General features: G+C 36.8%; 1 long non-coding RNA gene and 1 pseudogene across 1 annotated transcript in view; one reads left to right on the top strand and one right to left on the bottom strand.

Annotated features, from left to right (window-relative positions):
* LOC102528943 (cortactin-binding protein 2-like) overlaps positions 1-13320 on the top strand; it is a 42955-nt pseudogene extending 29635 nt beyond the window's left edge.
* Positions 1-22075, bottom strand: part of LOC140699157 (uncharacterized) — a 53249-nt gene that overhangs the window by 2280 nt on the left and 28894 nt on the right. The window contains exons 5-12 of the long non-coding RNA XR_012077157.1: positions 14718-14910; positions 9283-9410; positions 8475-8737; positions 7762-7826; positions 6188-6249; positions 4299-4394; positions 2443-2781; positions 781-963 (exon numbers count right to left, since the gene is read on the bottom strand). This is a non-coding gene — a long non-coding RNA (uncharacterized lncRNA). The remainder of the gene's footprint in view (positions 1-780; positions 964-2442; positions 2782-4298; positions 4395-6187; positions 6250-7761; positions 7827-8474; positions 8738-9282; positions 9411-14717; positions 14911-22075) is intronic.

The following is a 22075-nucleotide window of genomic DNA, read 5'->3' as shown; positions in this document are numbered from 1 at the left end:
CCTATAACCAAAAAAAAAAAAAAAAGGAAGGAAGGAAGAAGGAAGGAAGGAAGAAGGAAGGAAGGCAGGAAGGAAGGAGGAAAGAAAGAAAGAAAGAAAGAAAGAAAGAAAGAAAGAAAGAAAGAAAGAAAGAAAGAAAGAAAGAAAGAAAGAAAGGGAGAAAGCCAAACAAAATGGCACAATTTCATTCTATTGATGAAGTGAAGAGCTTCCTCCTTTATTAATGAGACTTACGTACTTACTAGGTTTTCTTTTGGAGCAGTTTATGAGAACAGACATATATACAATAAGGATAATGAGATAGAAAATCAGAAGAAAATTGAAAGGAGGAAAAATTTATCTCCATCCAGCTTACTTAGTAAGGGTTCTGAGATTAGCTATTAGATTTGATTCTGTGCTTTCTGGCATCCTGGGCAGAAATCCATTTTGGAAAGCAGGGGCTGCAAATAATATATCTTCTCTTTTGTAAGACAAACTGTCAAATTAGTAATAGCTCACTGGGGGAAAAGAAGAAGTGCTATATTAAAAAATACATAGCATTTTCTTGTTAAAAAGCAGAAATACATTTATTCATATAATGACTCCTTTGTCAGTATCATGATTAAATTTAAGCCTTTTCAGAGTCTCAAGATTCTTAGGAGCCAGTTTTCACCTTTCCTGTTTGGAGCAGTTGTTGTCAAGGAGTAGACACTCAGAGAATTTTATGCTCCTTATAAGCTGACAGGTTTACCTGCCTCTGGTTCGGGATGCTGGGTCAGAAGCCAGCACTTCATCACTTACAGCACAGCTGCAGCCTAGGTTTCATATGTGCATCTGTTCCCCAAGCTTCTCGGCTCCCCTGGGGTGATGCCTAGTGGCCCAGGTGGGTGCTGTCTTTGCATCAAAGCTGTGGAACTTCAAGCTTGGGTGGCAATCACCCTGTCTTCTAACAGGAGATGCTGGTGAATCTGTGTACCTTTTGTCCTGAAAGGAAAAATTTTCATTATCCTGCTGAGGAAACAAATCTGCCCACTGCTCCAGAAGGAGGCACTGTATTTTCTAAGTCTGTTTGCTGTACTAACATCCTTGGAAATGTAGTCCAGGACAACAGCTGACACAGGAGGTACAGAAATGCTGTGGAGAGTTGTCTCTGAAACATATAGGGAATTAAGAGATTTTTTTTTTGCCAAAGCTTATCATCTTTACCCCTTTAGCAACTTTAAGAGTAATTGTGTATCTTTTTTCTGAATTATGTATCACTAGACATGAACAAAGAAGCTGACCATACACAGATGCTTGTTATCTGGATAATAGTTTTAACAGTCTTGAAAGGCTTATGCCAATAACCTAATAACTTTGACAAGTTTCCTACTCTGGGAGTAGTTTTTTAATTTACAGCCTTTAATGGTAATTGTTTTTTTTTCTTAATGCTACAACAAAGTGTCATCTTTTTTGAAAGAATCTAAATTGGCATTGAGGGCTTCAAATTTGGGCTCAAGTCCCACAGCTACAACTATTAATGTGAAGAGTTCACTTGAGGTGATGGCTCATTGACTGCATCCCTTCTACAGGGCTAACCCTCCACATGTAGACCCACCTTGGGGTAGGCAGATTTTATTTGCCAGTGATTATAAAATGAATCCCCATTGCAGAAATATTAAAATACAATCTATGTATCTTACTAAGGAAAATGGCAAGTAAGTTTAAGCTGTTTAGACACAGATTTTTAGGCAATCGTTTCCCCAGACTGCTTCAGTGTGTAAAGTTTTCTCCTTTCCACTTCCCCCTTACAGTAAATACTTATTTGGGCATTTATCTATTCAACACTCAAACATTGATTCCTGCTCTCCAAGATCTTATACAGAAAAAGGAGAGAGACATGTGAACAGCTTCATTTGAAATACATTGCACTTTTAAGGCAAACTCAAACTACTCTGGTGTTGGATAATTTCATTTATTCCCAAACTACCTGGGAATTATAGGATATATATAGAAACACTTAGGTTTTGTTTCATGGTCTTCAAACCTGTTCCTCATAATGTAATTCACAAGAGGTCTGGTCTTAACAATGAACCTGCCCCTCTCTCACAAGTTGGATGTCTAAGCTGTGGAATGCTGTCATTGCACCCAGAGTTCAAGAAGCAATATTGTCAGGAACCTCTGAGAAAAGACAGCCAGGCCTTGGGCACAACCAAAATCCCTAGCCAAAGGCAGTAGGCTGTGGTGAGAGCTGCTCTCAGCATCTTGATTAATAAAGCTGTTCTGCATGGCTGTTCCCTCCAGAGAGCCAGGTATGTGGTTTCATGCTGAGAGGAGAGGAAATTCACACACTTACGTAAGACTTGTTTGAATTTGGTTTTAGGGATCTCTCTTTTCTCTGTGTAACTAGAGAAATTATCTCGACATAATGGTTGTCTCACAACATTGCTCTAGAACTCATCTATTTTTTAATTACTGGCTCACCTTTAAATACCAGACTTCAAAGTAAAGTTTGCTCGTTGACAAAACCTCTACATGGATATTAAGCAGGCCCATGATTCTGAAGAGGCTATTTCTTTGGGAACTGGAAATGTTGGATTTTGCTTGACTCCATAAAACCGCATTATCACCACTCTCCTTTGTGTTGTTTCAGAGCTGGACCAGCATACAGCTGATTTCAAAGGAGGAAGTTTCCCTTTATCCATAGTTTCAAGTTACAACAGTTGTAGCCAAAAGAAAGAAAGTGGTGCCTGGAGAAAGGTGAGAACCAGTCCTTGCAAGAAGTCTGGGCATTTCTCTTCATTCACCTGGAACAAGCCGGACCTGAGTGAGGAAGGTAAGGCGGCCAGGCATGTAACCTACACACCATGTGGGCACCCACAGGTGGTTTCTGAATGCAGATGTGCTATTATTTTTATCATTAAGCATTCAGCAAAACAAAACTGAGTATGTCAATGCATATTTTCAAGGAATAAAGTACATAGAGTAGGTACATTTCAAAAATATTGAGAGTACCCTACATGAAAAGATAACCTTTTATAGTAGAATTCTGAAATTAATTTTTTCTCTACTCTGTTAATGATCATCTGGTTTTGATTAATTTTTCTTAGGAGCCACACAATTATATATATATATAATTATATATATATATATATATATATATATATATATATATATATATATATATATATAATAAAAATTGATCCATAAAAGGAAAGAAATATGCCAAAGACCATCCCTAAGCCAACCTTAAATATTTAGAAGTATGTTAGGGTCTCTTACATGTTTCTTTTTCATACATGGGATGTACCTTGTCCCAAGATTTACTCTAAGCACTGGAAACACAGAAGTGAAAACAGGAGATAAAAATCCTTTCCCTCATATAGTTGATATTCTAGTAAGTCATTGAACAGATTGTGTGTATAACTGGATATCATATACAGAAAAGAAATGTGTAAGATTGTATTCTAACAAAGAATAATTTATCTCTGGGGTTGGCTTTGACACTAGGATAATCAACAATTGTACAAGTTACAAATGTCCTCCCTAAAGGAGATCATCTTTGAGTAAGAATGATGTGCCAACCTCATATGCACTGAGGATTTCTAATATACGTAATTAATTTTAGGTCTTCAGGGTACAAGGGGGCTCCTGAAGTAATATGTTTCATGTAATTTTATGGCAACTTTATAGCAGAGGGGTTGCTAAAATAAGAGGATATGATGTCTGAAATCTTATATTTCTTAAAGCAGAAAAAAGCTGCTTTAGTATATTTCCATATTTAAGCTTGTATTTTTAATAAAAATTTAATATGGCTTTTAACCATATCAATGCATGCCAGAGTTTTGAAATTACCCCAAATATGTGATGATAAATTGTGACTACTTTTTAAAAATGATTAAATAGACAGTAACCGGGGAAAAAAATCTCTCATTGTAAAATAAGCGTTATATATTTATAATAGGATACAGTCTGATCCCCAAAGCTTGCCATTACTTCCTAAAGTTAGAAGTAATGAAGTTTGACTCATGGAATAAAGTCATTAGACTCCAGTCCCACAAGAGACTCCCCTACGTGAATTTCTGTAGCAAGGATTATACCCTCTACCTCTCTATCCCTTGGTAGTATTCAAAAGAGCTCTATATAGGATGAGGATTGCCACCTCTGATTACAGATGTCAAAACTGAGACTCAGAAACCCACGGCTACCTTCTCCAAATCCCTTCGACAACCCCATGGTTCTGTAATCCATGTTTTTGTATCTTGCAAGTCCAATGCTGTTTTCTTCCATCTGTGCCCCTCTAATCCTGCAGCACGTGGAATAGCCCATGGCAGTTGTACCTGGACACCATGCAGACTCTTCACTGTAGCAGTTCCAAGTGTGTGAGAATTTCTTGAGGGTTCAGCATCAGCCTCTTTCCTGAGCTAAGTAATTACCTAAACAATAAGCATTGTCTGTATATACTTTAGAGTTGACAAACAAAACCCATTAAATGAATACGAACTTATATTATGGAAATGAGTCTACCTTGGCAGACGATCATGCACAATATTAAACAGTAAATAATTATAAATGATTTTAAATTCATTTATATGTTCAGTAATTAGTTTTAGAACTATTGGATATATCGGATATTCTTTGAAGTATGAAAACTCACTTGAAAGATGAATAATATTGTGTGCAACTATAGGTTTATACTGACTTCAACACAGAGATTTATAAAATTTGTTGGCGAGTGTTGAGGTGAATAAACCACTGTCTGGTTAAGAACCAAGGTGGACATGCCTCTAGGTATTTTTCATCATAGTAATCTTTCCAACAATTACATTTGATATAAAGTCATTACAACAAGGTTTGGGTTGAATTTTGTTTTTGTTTTTTTTAATCATTGTTTAAAAAAATACCAAAATAGGAACCCTTTTGCATTCCCTGCAGACCACTGTGGAAGCTCATGAAATTTGGTAAAGACACAGCCTCTTTCTTTGCTGACCTAAAGCACAAAGATATAGGTCACAGGCTTCTGGAGGGCAGGGCCCAAGCCTGTGCACTTATCTGGAATTAGGGCAAAACTGCTAGTAAGTGCTTTCTGACAATAATGACAGAAGTATGGATGAGGAAACAAGTACAGAGATTCTCTGATGGTCTGCCTTTAGTCAGGAGATTTCAGAATCATTGTTTAGAGATAACCTGTGCTAACAGCATTCATACAATTTCTTTTCTTTTTTCTTATTTATTTATTTATTTTTCCTGCCTAATTTTTTTAACATTTTTTATTGGTTTATAATCATTTTACAATGTTGTGCCAAGGGGGCGGTGGGTGGGAAGGGATAGACTGGGATTTCAAAATTGTATAATAGATAAACATTCATACAAATTCAGAATTCACTCAGAAGCAAATGTTTTCATGAACTTACAAAATGTAGGCTGTATTACAGAAACAGACATTTTGGTTTGGAAATGGCTGAGTGTTTCTCATACTTTGACTGCAACCCACAGTGAGAAATAATTGAAAGCATGACTGGTTACACACGGATAGATATGCATTTGCATGTACCCATAACTATTACAAATTGGTATGTTTACTGAAGGCAATACAGTCTGATATTTCCTATCCTGTTTCTTTTTTTTTTTTTAATGGATTGAAATCTGCAGTTTGAAATATTGGTATGATATGCAGTACTTCTTAATGGTGTGACTTTTTGTATACTGTTTCTACTTTGAATTTCTTTGCATTTTACAGAAAACAAAGTTAAATTTGTACACTATTAATGCCACCTGCACTGTAATACATCATGGGGCCCACACATCAGAAACTCTGCTTAACCTATAGTCAGTAGTGTTAGAAGGCAAACAAAAGTAGAGAAAGGGACATTACCATCATCAAAGGGCAGGTATTAACTCCTTTTTAGGTACTTAAAAACAAAGGCCTAAGGGCATGGGGAACGGACCAGTGAGAATAGGGTCCACTGATAAAAGCAGAGTTCAGGAATCCAGAATTCATCTTCAGGAAGTGTGAGTTGTACTGACTTTAGTTATAAATATACATGAGGTAGTCATTCTCTGACCTTTCCATAGTGTCTTAAGAGATGGATTTAATCCAAAGATAGTTTCTCTGTACTGAGAAATTAATACAACATTATAAACTGACTATAATTCAGCAAAAAATTACAATACTCTTTCTTATAAATAAAGTTCAAGATGCACAGGGACATTCTTTTAAAATGCTTACAATTTTTCTTTAAACAGGTATCAAGAATAATATTGCAGCTGAATTGTAACAGGAATGCTTCTCTGTCAGAACAAAAAGTAAGTTTACCTTGCAGATTTAACTCATAACAAACAATACACATTCTTATTAGTTTGTGCAACAGCTATGCTGTTAATACAATTTCTTAAAAAGCATAGAGGTCATTCAAATGCTAGTATTAAACTGAAATCTAATGAATGAATGAAATCTAAAGAAAAAACTTCCTTAAGCTTAATATAACTTAATAATAGCCTATTTTGCTGTTTGTTAAAAGGTTAGAAATATCATTGGATTCATTTTATATCAAATTTGATAATTATTCTTAATGCTTTTGCAAAGTTAGGGTAAATCCTATTTGTGAACTTTTAAACAGGCTTTTAAATGTTACCATTTTTTTTAAATGATAGAATTACAGAAACATAGCATGACTTATTCTCTTATGTTGCTCCTAGGGAATTGAGTGTAGCTCCAAATTTGTAAGCTGAAATAAAGAATTATTTATTATAGAATATTTGTAAATAGGTCCTCAGTGTAGCTGAATAAACTGTGTGCCCTCTCACTTGGCAGATAACATTTAAAATCCTGTGGCCTGGTTTACAGAATTACAGAAGGGGGAGAGGGTGAAGGGAGGTAAAGAAAAGTTTCATGTGCTTGTTTCTGCCAGGCCCACTGTTAGATCTGCTGTATTCAAGGAACCTATATAATTTTTTGTGCTAATTCTATGATGTAGTATAAGGAATTTGTTCCAGATAAGGAAGCCCAGGTGCTGAAGTGTTGAGTCCAAAAAAAAAAAATCTGACCCAGGGCCATAGTGCTAATAAGTGCTAGAATCATACTTTCTCCACTATCCCACTGCCCCCTACACCATACAGTAGAGTGTTCAATGCCTTAGCTTTGGAGACAGAAGAAAAGGGAAGAGTATGAAGACTGGAATGTTATAAGACAACATCAATTTCTTTGTGTAATATTTTATCCTATGGAGAATTTTGAGTGGGGGTTATCAAAATCCAATGGGAGTGGGTTGTTGCCTAAAATGACATTTATGAATGCCTTTAAAGGATATTAAAATCATTTTCCTGCCCTCCACCAAATCCCCCAAAAATGGTGTGGTGTCTAGGTTCCATATTGGGAATTGGGCTGTTGCTCTCAGTTTGAAAAACTCTTCTGAACTTTGTGGTAGGTCTTTAGAGACTAATATATCATTGATGTTGAATTTGGATCAAAGACTCTCTCTGGGTTCAGATGATGAAGCAGACCTTGTGAAGGTTCAGAGCATGTGTTACTGCAAACCTGAATCTGATATAAGCAAGGTAAGCAGGAGACATCAGGGAAGGCACTGAGTGGCTCCACCCAGCAGCACAGAGACTTCTTGGAGCCGCATTATAACACTCACTCCCTGATAGAAATTCCTTATAATTAATGCTCCAAATCAAAACATCCCTTACCTTGCTTAGAAAAGCGCTTCCTTCCAACATACAATTTATACAATATGAGAGCCCTATTTAGCACAGCTAGTAAGAAAACCATGAAGTTAAAAATTGTGTATGTTGTCTTACCACAAGTTACACTAACACATCCTTTTTCTTTCCACATTCTTAACTTTGGCCCGTAAGTCATCTATCTGTAAGAGAACATTACAGCAGACTTGTGTTCTGGATAGAGCAACAACTCTCCTTAACAAGTAAGAAAAATGGGTGGCCTGTGTAATTTGTTTAGTCAGTCTTTAAGCTGTGAAATTTGAGATCCAAAAATGTACATCAATGACTCAGTCTCAAAGAAAGCATTATTATAGCATCAAGCTCAGCCTGTTCTGGCACTCTGATATCTGCAGCAACACTGACCAAACTTCCTTGATAGATGTCTTTTACTTCAAAGAGAGAAGGAAGGTAGTCATAACTTGTGCAGGTTGCACTGAGAGACTCCCCTAATATACTTGGACAGTCATGGTCTCTAGGACAGAGCAGAATTGACTACCTTATTTAACCTTGCTGGAAATGAGCTGAAATACTTAGTCATTGGAAAAATAAGGTGACAATCAAAGTCTTGCAAATTTTATATTCTTTTGTTGCCAAGTGACTTTTAAAAAAAAATAAAGGCTCATGTGGTTATCTTTTTTCTTAGAGACTGTTTCTCATGCATTTGCTGTTAGTTTCCCATGAAGTCTGCATGTATACAGTATAGGACTTGAGGGTCTGTTCTGTAGAATTTCTGACAGAGAAGAGAAGGATCACAATTCTGGTGTGGGCCTTCCACAGTGACTTTGTCTTACCTTGAATATGTCACAGTGTAACTGTGAAAACACAACTTGATACATTGTGTATTTTCCAGATTGCAGATTCCAGGGATGATTTAAGGAGGTTTGATAGTTCAGGAAACAATCCTGTATTGTAAGCAACTGTTAATAATTCAAGAATGCCAGTGTCACAAAAGGTAAGTGCTCCTTTCCCTCCAGAATGGGACAAAGAAGGATGGTTGTGGAAGTGACTTCACAAACCTGTCAATGTACATCACCAGGTTACTTTTAAACCATAGCTGGGAAATAAATAGGAGAAAGGTAAAAGTGTTCATTAAGTAATCAAGGTTAGAAAGACTACTGTTGGGCTAATAGCTTGAAAGAATCATATAGAAAAAGCATTACTTCCCCCCACCCCTTCTATTTGATGCCTAAAAACTTGATTCCATAATTTTGGGTGTCTTTTCCATTTGGTTTCATTATTTTATGCCAAAACTAGAACTAATGTAACTTCTGTCTTGTTTTACTTTAAAAGGGAACACTGATTTTCATCTGAGAACTATTTTGGAAAATTGGAGTTAATTTACAGCAAAGGGCTGAGTGATAACCTAAAGGTCTTCTATACACGGTCTCACTTCTGGTTTTCTTTAACTTGCTGTACCATGCATGATGTTTCAGTGAGAGTCTTTCCTTTAAAAATGTATCAGAATGTCAAATAGAGGAGCCCAGATTCCAACAGAGTTCATTAACCTCTTGAAATAAAAGATTGGTTAATAAATGCCAAGAGGTGAAACGGCCCAGCCTGATCCTCCTGGTGAATGGAAACAATAAAACTGCTCCTTACCCAGCAGTGATTTTGTGAGGATGCACCTTTTGCAAGAGGCATTTAATGATGTGTGATTTGCTCACCAAGCCATGTTAATTCTGGTTCACATCCTGTTCTCGTCCCCTCTGATGGTGACTGACACCACCCTGTGGGGAGAGCAGAGAGCAGATTCTCAAGTGAGCGTGGTGAGACCACTGAATTATTCCTCCTCTTCAGCTCCCCTGCCCCTGCCCTCTCACTGCTTTATTAGGTTTCAGTCCTGATGAATTACATGTGAAACTGTGGGGCTGTGTGTGTGTCGGGGAGGAATAGTGATGAGGCTGCGGTCCCGTGTAAGAAATATGTAACTTGACCATCTGTGAAGGAGAGCACGACCTCCCTGGCTCACTCTCTAGTGTTTGCTTTTCTTGTTCTCAGTTGGGAACAGTTTAGAAGCACAGTAAAGTATGACTTGGAGAGCAGGTATGCAAGGATGACTAAGGAGGTGACCTGGGGTCTCTACTGAGAATTCTGGCTGGAGAACACTTTGTTCAGGAGCTGTCCCTGAGCTGTGGTTCAGAATACTTTTCTTAAGCCTCCAGGACCCTGCTTTAGGATTCCCTGTGGAACAGTCAGTGTGAAGAGGAGCCCTGTCTCCACTTGCCCAGTCACTTTCCTGTATAAAAAGTGTTCACTGCTAGTAACTGGCTGCTGTTGACTAGCATCTAAGGGAGACAGTTTTGTACCTGTTTCTGTGACATGACCATATTGGCTTTCCACAGTAAGGTACTGTTCAAAAAAAAAAAAAAGTACTGAAAGTAAGATAAGCCCAGGACAGCTTTGTGTTAAAAGGGACCTTAAAAAATTGGTCCTTTGATACTTTCTGGGCTCTTAAAAAGAAACCTGGAGTTGTTTAAATGTGTGTTTGATGTGGGTGTTAGGCCAGCTGCCTCCCGTTTTTCCTTTGCCCACTGAACACGTTCTGTTTCCCAAGGTTACTATTTTTCTCCGAGCCTACCAGCAGAGAGCAAAGTAATACCCATTTGGATTTGGCGTCCTGAGAGCTTCACAGACTCGTGCCTTTTCTAGCCTGATAAACTCCGAGTATTTCTTGGTTAGATACCCAGTTCGTTCTGTTATTAGGAAGTAATTCCCTTTAGAAGAGCTTCTGTGTTAGTTGAAATCACCTTCCCCTGTTTGGTCAAAGAGGGGCCTATTAATCAAGTGGCATGTTAGCCTGTCTTCTAAATTAAAAAAAAATTTACAGAAATGCATATTTAAATCAATAGAAAGAACAGGCACTAATACATGTTTTCTTCTCATGAAAATGCACATTAAATCTCCTAAAGCAAAGTTCTCAACTTTGGTTGCATAATGAAATCCACTTGATTTTCTCTAATCCCTGATGCCTGGACCACAGGCCCTAGACCCTTCTGATGTAACTGGCCTGAGATGCAAGCTGGACATTGGGGTTTCTGTAAGCTCCCTGGTGAGGCTCATGTACACCTGGGCTGAGGTCTACTCTAACACATACCTCTGCTCTGTCATTCTTATTTTCCACCCCATTTCTTTCTTTACAAATGTGTCTTTGACCTTCATGCAACTTACTTTTTACATGTTATTCTCTCTTTCCACACCACACCCTACACCTCCCCCTGTCTCCTCACCTGTCACAGTCCCATATGTCCTTAGAGATCCACTACAGTGTCATCTCCTCCACACTGTTTTCCTTTACCTCTTCCTGCTCTCCCATCTAGAGAACTGGGATTATGGTGTCTCTTAGCTTCCAGCAGATGCTCAGGATTGTATTAGTTACTCTGATTTAACAATATTTCTTTACAGTTAAACAATTAAAACTTTTAGGGGCACTGCCTTTTCTAAACAAACAAGAGGTTTTCTTTGAGCTTTATATGCACAATATGAGTATCCTTATGTTTAATTAAGGGAACTTTTGGGTTTTAGCCCAGGAAGGGTTGCCATGGCCCTCCCAAAGCCAGGTGACTGTCCATGCACTCCTCACACCTCCCTACCTGTCCACATCCAACCTCAAGATCAAACCACAATTTTAGCTGTTGTGGGTGCTCACTGGTACTTTATATCATGTGGGCATTTCCTGCCACAGGCCATCCAGATGCACTCCCCTTGCCTTCCTGATGCTGACAGAAGGGTGGATTGGCAAAGAACACACTGTGCCACCTTTATTCCCTCAGGGCCTTGACAGCACTACCCCGTGGATGCCCAGAGTTAGGTCCACCTCCCCTCATCATAAATACCAGTAGGCTGTTATTTTAGCATGCCATCTTCTGGCATTTTAAACCAAATTACAGGTTGGGATTGCCTTACTAGGCCCATGGCTCAGTGCACAGATTTAAGAAGACACCCAGGAGAATTCAACTGCCAGCAGAGGCCATACTGTTACTACTGTCCATTAAAAGCCATATGAAGTATCTTGCCTGTTAAATTCTATGGTGTATACATTGCTGTATGGTTGCATAATTTTAAGTTTAAAAAGAAGGAAAGTAATCAGTATCATGTGCTTTAAACGCATGTGGAGCAGCACACTTGGTAGGCCTCGCTTCTTGTTTGCTGGTTGGCAGAATTGAACACTACAAGATAAGGGAGAACAGCGTGCAGGAAAGGTCTTGTCCCAGCATCATCTACTCACCTATCCAAGTGTTCCCTCCTGTGTTCCCTCAAGGGCCTAGACCAGATGAGCAGAGGAATTCTGGAACCCTAGGAAAATGAGAGCATGCAGTTTCCCAATGTGGAAGAGCTTGGGCTGCCTCAGCCCAGAACTGCTGCACAGGAACCTTAATTCTCTAGGACGTAAACTCCACTAGAGCAAGGATGTTGCTCTTTGATGGTCTCTAACCACATGCCAAGCACCGCAAACAGTTTTGTTTTGTAGTTAAACACTCAGAATATCTGTTGAGTAATAGTCCAATTTTTCGTTTACTGCTCTGAAGTCAGAAAATGTAAATAACTCACTCAAGGCACCAGGGTTGATTTGTAGAACTGCTTACAACTAGTTGGTGGGACTAGTCCCCTCTGGTTGATTTCCTCAGGCCAAGGACTTCATGAAACTCCTGTTGGTGGGGAGACCCCAGACCCTTTGGCACTTGATTCACGGACTCCTGCACTGAGCTCTTTTGTGACACCAGAAAGGGCCTAATGAAAGCCAGGCAGTGGTCTACGGGAAGTTAAGCACTCATCTTTTCCTTTTTCCATTTTCATTTGCTCCTTGTTAAGGAAGAACCTCCTACAAGCTTATTCAGAGAGGAAGTTAGGACTGATCACAGAAGCTGGTCACAATGTCAAATGTGACACGCAGTTTTGTTTCCCTTTCTTACAGGAGGTCAGTCCTCTCAGCAGCTATCAAACACCTGAATGCAGCAACAGTAAATCAAAGACTGAGTTGCGTGTTTCAGGAGTTAAACCTTTTCTTCCTGTTCCTAGAAGTTGTCACCTAGTATTTCCAGAGCACTGAAAGCAGCAGCAACAGCAGCAGTAACACATGGCAAATAGAGATAAACAACAACTCAAAAGAAGAGATTTGAAATTTATGCAAAAATGAACAAGTAGAAAAACCTAACAAATAGGCCTGCCCACAGTTGTCTTATTCTTAACTTCTGTATATTTCACACAGAAACCAAGGACAACAAGATGTAAATACCTTTAAATGAATCAGATGTTTTCAGTGTAATACAAATATGAGAGTGGGGCCACTATTCAAGTTTTTGTAAAAAATGGATTTATAACCAACATTTTATTTTCAATTCTGTAGGACCGAACTGCAAGACCAAGACATTATACCCACTTTTCAAGTAGTTTTATAATAGAACAATTGTAACAGTTTTAATCAAGATGTTCAGGGGTATTAAAACAACTGTGTACTGTATATCTATATATATGTACCTATGTACATTTAAGAAAACCATGAATCATTGCATACTACATGTTAAAAATGTGTACAACACTGGCTTAGATAACATGTACCATTTTAAATGAATATCATACTTTTAGGTTCACTTGATGAGGAATGAGTTGAATGGGGCAATAACAAATCGTTTCTAAACAGTTACTTTTCCTAAAAGCCATATTAAGTATTTTGCCTGTTAAATTCTAGTTTGTAGTTTTAAATCTTTTAATGGTTATATCATGTGTATTTATGCATATAAGTTTGCATTATGCCTCCTGTAAAACAGGAAATTATATAGTGCAATAAATAAAAGTGTTATCTTTCTTACAAAAGTTTTGTACCTAGGTGGATATTAAAAAACTGTAAATGCTTCAATCAATTAATTCAAAGTTAATGCCCTCTTCAAATCTAGTGGCACAACAGATAATAAATATTTTCTAGAATTGGTTCTTCTAAAATTATTAATCAAATGACTTATATAACCTCAAAGTTAATGCCTTGACACCAAATAAAATACTGAATTAATGAAATCATTTTGCTCTTGTTTCTATCTATTGCTCTTAATAGTTTATCAGTGCAAAATATGTTTGTGTTCAATTTTGGGCCATTTATAAAACTGGTCCTCCATGTTGGTATTTCACTTGCTATTATTCAGAGAAAGACCCCATGTTATTAGAAAGTGTTAGAAGGTTTAAACTGAAATAAAGCCAACATCTCAGTGGAGCTAGAGGAATTAGGTGCTCATTGGAAAAAAGTGCTTTTCATACATATAAAAAAGTATGATTTTGTACCAAGAATATTTGAGTATTGAAAGTCTTCTCTTGGACAGAATGATTATTTACATATAGGTACACGTGTGTTGAAAGGATTTTAAACTTTATAAGTAAATTTTTAAAATATATAGTGAAGATTATGCTACATGGTGAGAAGTAAAGGAGGAAGTATCAGGGAAGAAATCAATTCCAGCACATGTCAGTTAGCCTAGGCTTTATCTCTGAAATCCTTGGAGTGTACAGCTTTGATCTCATGGACAGGGAGGTAGAACTAAAGCAAGGGACAGAGTGTTGGTAGGAGAGAGAGGATGGTAGTCTTAGGATTGAACATAATAATGCCTTTGAGCTGAACTCAAATTCTTGGTACCATGCTGGTATTTGATACTCTCAAGTATTTTCACAAAAAGACACTAGTCTTGGGAAGAAAACTGAATGCTTTGGAAATCACAGACCAACATACCTAGACTGAGGTGGCTCTCATGTTCTTCCTCTTGCTTACATACACCATCTTAGATCATATCAAATTGATTTCTTAGTGATAAAGCATTGCTTTATATTAGCAGCTTTTCTGAAGATAAAAATCTCTTTAGTGCATTCAAGGACCAGAAAAGAGATAAAGGTACATTTGGAATACATTATTAAGAACCTACAGTAACATCCATACAGTTTTGATTTGTTAGTAAAATTCAACATGTACTTTTTTATAATTGGATGGCAGGCTGCAAGATGTCTAAAAGGGACATTCAGATTAGGAGCTTCCAAAATACAGTTAGAATACATACCTATGGTCAATTAATCTTTGACAAAGGAGGCAAGAATATACAATGGAGAAAAGACAGTCACTTCGACAAGTGGTGTTAGGAAAGCTGGACAGCCTCATGTCAATCAATGAAGTTAGAACACTTCCTCACAGCATACACAAAAATAAACTCAAAATGGCTTAAAGACTTAAATGTGAGACAGGACACCATCAATCTAGAAGAAAACAGACAAAATATTATCTGAAATAAATCTTAGAAATGTTCTCCTAGGGCAGTCTACCCAGGCAATAGAAATAAAAGCAAAAATAAACAAATGGGACCAAATTAAACTGACAAAGTTTTGCATAGCAAAGAAAACCATAAGCAAAACAAAAGACAACTTACAGAATGGGAGAAAACATTTTCAAATGATGAGACTGACAAGGGCTTAATTTCCAGAATATATAAACAGCTCATACAAATTAATAATAAAAAAAAATAACCACCCAATCCAAAACTGGGCATAAGACCTAAACAAGCAATTCTCCAATAAAGACATACAGATGGCCAACAGGCACATGGAAAAATGCTCAATATCACTAATTATCAGAAATGTAAATCAAAACTACAATGAGGTTCACCTTACACCAGTCAGAATGGCCATCGTTCAAAAGTACACAAATGATAAATGCTGGCGAGGCTGTGGAGAAAAGGGAACCCTCCTACACTCTTGGTGGGAATGTAGTTTGGTGCAGCCATTATGGAAAACACTATGGAGATTTCTCAAAAGACTAAAAATAGACTTACCATGTGATCCAGCAATTCTACTCCTGGTCATATATACAGAGGGAACCTTAACTCAGAAAGATACATGCACCCCAGTGTTCATAGCAGCACTATTTACAACAGCCAACACATGGAAACAATCTAAGTGTCCATCGTGGATGACTGGATAAAGAGGCTGTGGTATATTTATACAATGGATTACTGCTCAGCCATAAAAAGACTAAAATAATACCATTTGCAGCAACATGGATGGACCTGGAGAATATCATTCTAAGTGAAGTAAGCCAGAAAGAGAAAGAAAAATACTGTATGATATCAATTACATGCGGAATCTAAAAAAAAACAAACAAACCAAACAAAACACTATGAACTCATCTACAAAACACAAACAGACTCCCAGACATAGAAAACAAACTTATGGTTGCCAGGGAGAAGGGAGTGGAAAATCATAAAATGAGAGTTCAAGGTTTGCAGATACCAACTGGCATATATAAAATAGATAAACAAAAGTTTCTACTTTATAGCACAGGGAACTATATTCAATATCTTGTAGTAACTTATGGTGAAAAAATATGAAAATGAATATACATATACTCCCATATAACTGAAGCATTGTGCTATACGACAGAAAATGACATAACATTTTAAACTGACTATACTTCAAAAATATTTTTAAAAAGCTATCACTAAAGAAAGAGAAATCATCATTTCAAAAAGTTATGTGCACCCCATGTTCATTGCAGCATTATTTACAATAGCTAAGACAGGGAAAGAACCTAAGTGTCCATCAATGAATGAATGGATAAAGGAAATGTGGCATATATACACAATGGAATATTATTTGGCCATAAAAAACAAAGAAATATGCCATTTGTGACAGCATGGATGGACCTTGAGGGGATTTGCTAAATGGAATAAGTTGAACAGAGAAAGACAAATACTGCATGATCTCATGTATATGTGGGATCTTAAAAAGAAAAAAAAAAAAACTCTCATCAATGAAGCAAACAGATTGGCAGTTGCCAGAAGCAGGGCCGGGGAGTGACACGGGTAAAGGTGGTCAAAAGGCACAAAATCCCAGTTATAAATTAAATAAACCCTGATATGTAACATATAGCATAATGACTATAATTAATAATAGTCTATTACATATTTGAAAGTTGCTAATACAGTAGTTCTTAAAAGTGCTCATCACAATCAAAAATATAATAATGTGCAGTGATGAGTGTTACCTAAACTTGTTGTGGTAATCATTTCACAACATATACATATATCAAAGTACTATGTTGTACACCTAAAAAAACTAATAAAATGTTATATGTCAGTTATATCTCAATTCAGAAAAGAAAAAAAGTAAATATATAGTATACTATATAGTAGCAAGTGGAAATTTTAAAAGATATCTTATTTATAGTATCATCAAAATTTAAAAAATAATTAGAAATACTTTTAATAAAATATGTATGTAATACATGCACTGAAAAGTATAAAATAACATGAAAAAAAGAGTACTCAGAAAAATAGAATATCCACTGTGTCAGTGAATGAGAAGAGTCAGTAATTTTTAGATATCCATTCTCCCCAAAATGATCCATAGGTTCAACGAAATTCCCATTAAAATCCCTACAAGTTTTTAAAGAAATTATAAGCTGAAGCTACAATTTATATAGAAACAGAAAAGATATAAAATAGCTAAACCAATTTTGAAAAGTAATTCAATGGGGAAAGGAAAATCTTTACAATACTTGGTCCTGAAACAATTTTATATCAATACATAAAAAAACAAAAACAAAAAGAAAATACTCAACCCTTACCTTACATCGTATATAAAAATCAACTCAAATGGGTTATAGACCTAAATGTAAGAGCTGAAAGTCTTTAAACTTTCCTTTAAACTTCTAAAGGAAATCATAGGAAAAACATTTAACTTTAGATTAGGCACAGATTTCTTAGGATATAAAAAGCACTAGTCAATGAATTTGACTGTTGGTCACTTTCAAGCTCCACCACTCCCCTTTCTCCTTACCCACATCAGGGCAAGCTGATTAGAAAGCTTAGAATCTCACTCCTTTAGCACTGGTAAGAAGTTCAGGTCATGCAAGCCTCACCTATACAAAGGAATCATCACCCCAGCCCCACTACCTAACCACCATAAAACCCCAAGCCCTCCCAGCTTTCACTCCACTTCTGGACTTGCTTGGAAGCCCACCCTGCTTTCCCCAGAAGACCTCATTATATGAGTGATAAACCTTTCATGCCTTCTTGGTTGTATGTATGTGTTCATCAGTTTTGATATCTGAACCAAATTTTGGGTGGAGGGTTCTAATGCCCTCTGTTGGGGTAACCACAACACCATCTTCTTTCTCTCCATTTCAGGTACTAAATATTTATACCTCACTTACTCCTGTAAATACTTATACATTAAGTTCCTTTATCTGTAAACCTAATGTTTACCCAATGTACATGAAGAGCATTACTGTACCAACAAAACCTCTACACGGTGTTCATGACTGGGCAGTTGTGTCAGTCACAGAAATCTTGTGGTTTGTATGTAGGTAGGTAGGTAGGTACGTATGTATGTATTAGCCTTCACTTTCTTAAGCTCACATCTACCAACTTTCCCACTCACTGGAGAATCTGCATTGCCAAGACGGATCATTATTGTGCTCCTGAAATACAAATCAAAACTACAATAAGGTATCACATCACACCAGACAGAATGACCATTATCCAAAAGTCCATGGACAATAAATGCTGGAAAGGGTGTGGAGAAAAGGAATCCCTCCTACACTATTGATGAGAATGTAGTTTGGTGCAGCCATTGTGGAAAACAGTATGGAGAGTCCTCAAAAAAGCTAAAAATAGACCTACAATATGACCCAACAGTCCCACTTCTGGGTATACCCAGAGGGAACTCTAATTCCAAAAGATTTATGCACCCCAATGTTCATAGCAAGCATAATAGCCAAGACATGGAAGCAACCTAAATGTCCATCGACAGATGACTGGATAAAGAAGTTGCAGTATATTTACACAATGGAATACTATTCAGCCATAAAATAATAAAATAATATCATTTGCAGCAACATGAATATACCTCAAGATCACCATTCTAAGTGAAGAGGGACAGAAAGAGAAAGAAAAATACAATATCACTCATATGTGCAACCTAAAAAGAAAGGATACTATGAACTCATCAACAAAACAGAAACAGACTCACAGACATAGTAAACAATCTCATGGTTACTAGGGAAAGGGGATGGGAAGGGATAAATTTGGGAGTTTGAGATTTACAAATGTTAGCCACTATATATACATAGATTTTTTTTAAACTTTCTTCTATATACCACAAGGAACTATATTCAATATCTTCTAGTAACCTTTAATGAAAAAAATATGAAAATAAATATATGTATGTATATGCATGATTGGGACACTGTGCTGTACACCAGAAATTGACACACTGTAATTGACAGTACTTTGATAAATTTTTTAAAATAAATAAATTAAAATTATTGTGCTCCTTCTCATGTCTTGCTTGATAGATGTACTTCATATCCACTTCAGATTTTTCAAAAGTGTGGCCCAGATTCATGGAAGCATACAGTACTTTGTGGTAGATGTGAAGTTGAATGTCTGCTTTTTAATTTCAAATCAAGTCACATTTCCTCTTGGGAATAGCCAACCTGTATATTGTAGAATCTGACTCGTATGGTGTCTTTCAAGAGACATCAACAGACTTATGCTTCAGGGCACACAATTTATACTGAACTCCATGTGAATAGCCTCCTTTGGATCGTGAAAAATGTCCACCTTCCCAGATTACTTGTCATTCACATCCAAACTGAGAAACAGCCTGTCCTAAATTAGAGACATGTTGCTTTGAAACCTCAAATGACTGACCCGTCTGTATAAAAATCAAAAGCCAAGATGTTTACGTCTTTAAGCCATTTTGAGTCTTTTTGTGTATGGTGTAGGGGAGTGTTCTAACTTCACTGACTTACATGCAGCTGTCCAGCTTTCCCAAAACCATTTGCTGAAGAGATTGTCTTTACTCCATTGTGTGTTCTTGACTCCTTTGTCAAAGGTTAATTGATCAAAACTTTGTGGGTTTATTTCTGGGCTTTCTATTTTGTTCCATGATCCAATGTCTGTTTTTATACCAACACAAAATGACACTATAAACCTCTTAGAAGAAAACATAGGCACAACATTATCTGACATAAACCTCAGCAATGTTCTCCTAGGGCAGGCTACCCAAGCAATAGAAATAAAAGCAAAAGTAAACAAATGGGACCAAATTAAACTTATAAGCTTTGCATAACAAAGCAAACCATAAGCAAAACAAGAAGACAACCTATGGAATGGGAGAAAATATTTGCAAAAGATGAGGCTGACAAGGGCTTAATTTCCAGAATATATAAACGATTCATATACCTTAATAACAAAATAAATAAACAAAAAAACCCAACTCAGTCCAAAAATGGGCAGAAGACATAAACAAACAATTCTCCAATGAAGACACACAAATGGCCAATAGGCACATGAAAAAAAAAAGCTCAATATCACTAATTACCAGAGAAATGCAAGTCAAAACTGCAATGGTATCACCTCACACCAGTCAGAATGGCCATCATTTGAAAGTCCACAAATGATAAATGCTGGAGAGGCTGTGAATAAAAGGAAACCTTCCTACACTGCTGATAGGAATGCAGTTTGGTGCAGCTGTTATGGAAAACAGTATGGAGATTCCTCAAAAGACTAAAAATAGACTTACCATGCGATCTAGCAATCCCACTCCAGGGCAAATATCCAGAGGGAATCTTAATTCAAAAAATATATGCACCCCAATGTTCACAACAGCTCTATTTACAATAGCCAAGACATGGAAACAATCTAAATGTCCATCAACAGACAACTGGATTAAAGAAGCTGTGGTATATTCATACAATGAAATACTACTCAGCCATAAGAAAGACTAAAATAATGCCATTTGTGGCAACATGGATGGACCTGGAGAAGTTCATTCTAAGTGAAGCCAGAAAGAGAAAGAAAAATACCATATGATATCACTTATACACGGAATCTAAAAAAAGAAAAAAGACAAATGAACTTATTTACAAAACAAGCACTCATAGACATAGAAAACAAACTTAAGGTTACCAAAGGGCTAAGGGAGTGGGAAGGGATAAATTGGGATTTTGATATTTGCAGATACTAACTACTATATATAAAATAAACAATATTCTACTATATAGCACAGGGACTATATTCAATATCTTATAGTAACTTATGGTGAAAAAGAATATGAAAATGAATATATGCATGTTCCTATATGACTAAAGCATTGTGCTGTACACTAGAAATTGACACAAGAGTGTAAACTGAATATAATCCAATAAAAACATATCACATTTTTTAATATAGAAAAATATCCACAATACATAATTTTTTGAGTCTGCAAATACAGACCCTACACTTTCTTTTTAATGGCTGCATAGACATCCATATTATAGATGTGCCATAATTTATTCATCCATTTTCCTACTGATAGGCTTTATTCAAATTCCTTTAGTTTTTTTTTCCCTCATATTAAATTCTGTATTTTATCTCCTGCTGTTTTGACCAAAAATTAACAGTAAGATTTGACTTCTTTTTTCCTTAAAAGAAACTTGGGGTTTGAGTCATGGGTATATTTTCTTCCCATTTAGTTTCTTGAGTTGCATACAGGAAAGCATTATCATTCAAATGTTCTTTTAATCATCTAGTCCACAATTTACCAGCAATCAGAACAAATTTGTAACTCATAAGCCATGTGCAGAAAAGAGATATCTCCCTTCACTGAGAAAATAGACAATTTTGTGAAACATTGGCCATTTATCTGCCAAAGTGGGCCATTATACACTGAACCACACTGAGAAGACACAATGCACCTTCATTTGTTTTCATTTATGCTTTAACAGTTTTTTTTTTGTATCTAGTGCAAGGCTGATCCAAATTTTGCTACATTTCAATTTACTTTTGACAAAACTGTCTATGAAAATATCAATCAGGAAAACTAGAAGAATAAAGTTAGAATGCATAGTCAGCCCAAATGTTTTCTTTTAATTGAAAAATCAATCATTGAGAAAACAATGAAGGAGATTGTTTCAGTTTATTTAATGTTGTTTCTGCTATTATAATCTATGGCACAGTAAAATCTTCGTACACTGTATTAAGTATTGGTAATTTTGTTTCTGTAGGGCAGATTCCTGGAAATGGTTTTGCTGTGTGAAAAGGCACAGGCTTTTGAGAACAATTAGTTGTAATGCTTTGCAGAAGGAGATCCTCTAAATGAATGCATCTCAGAAAGCAGCCACTTCTCTTACACTGAGGAATGTTGTCCCTTACAATACAACAGAAGCCTGTGGGCCACAGACAGTGACTCCAGGGCCAAGGTGAAATACTCTCTTCCTGGTAGGCAGCTGCAGAGCCTCATGTTCCTTCTGGGACTCTGAGGAGGCTCAGGGAACAAACACAAGGCTCCTGGGGGTGGACCTGGGGCTGCTCTGGTTTTTTTCCTCAATCCTCACGGTGCATCTGCTGGCTTTCTAGGCTGGAATCATCTAGGTTCC

The sequence above is a fragment of the Vicugna pacos genome, chromosome 11, assembly GCF_048564905.1.
Source record: "Vicugna pacos chromosome 11, VicPac4, whole genome shotgun sequence".
NCBI lineage: Eukaryota > Metazoa > Chordata > Mammalia > Artiodactyla > Camelidae > Vicugna > Vicugna pacos.
Note: the sequence above shows the minus strand (reverse complement) of the source record. Positions and strands in the feature narration are given on the sequence as shown.